A 325-nucleotide genomic window follows, 5' to 3' on the forward strand; every position below is an offset into this window, starting at 1 on the left:
TTTCTTCATGTGCTAGTATCTCGACTAAGAGTAGTGAGGGCAACGGCAATCAACAATTCTGTTTATGGATAGTATGTTCCTATTTTTCGAGTAGTGGCTGTCAATGTGAAGCTGGCAACTCTCATTCTTTATTCTAAATATCACTTTACTCTATTGTATTCTTATGACTTGCAAAATTAAACATAGAATAGAAAGCAAACATCAAACGATAAGAAAAAAATTATAAATTACTAAAACTAAAAAAAAATACTAAAGCGATCAAAGTTGAGAAACTTAGGTTGCCTCTTAAGAAGCACTTCCTTTATAGTTGTTAGCTGGACTTTTT

Source organism: Theobroma umbraticum, unplaced genomic scaffold (assembly GCF_002168275.2).
Source record: "Theobroma umbraticum cultivar Fairchild unplaced genomic scaffold, ASM216827v3 scaffold_182.0, whole genome shotgun sequence".
In the NCBI taxonomy this organism is placed as follows: domain Eukaryota; kingdom Viridiplantae; phylum Streptophyta; class Magnoliopsida; order Malvales; family Malvaceae; genus Theobroma; species Theobroma umbraticum.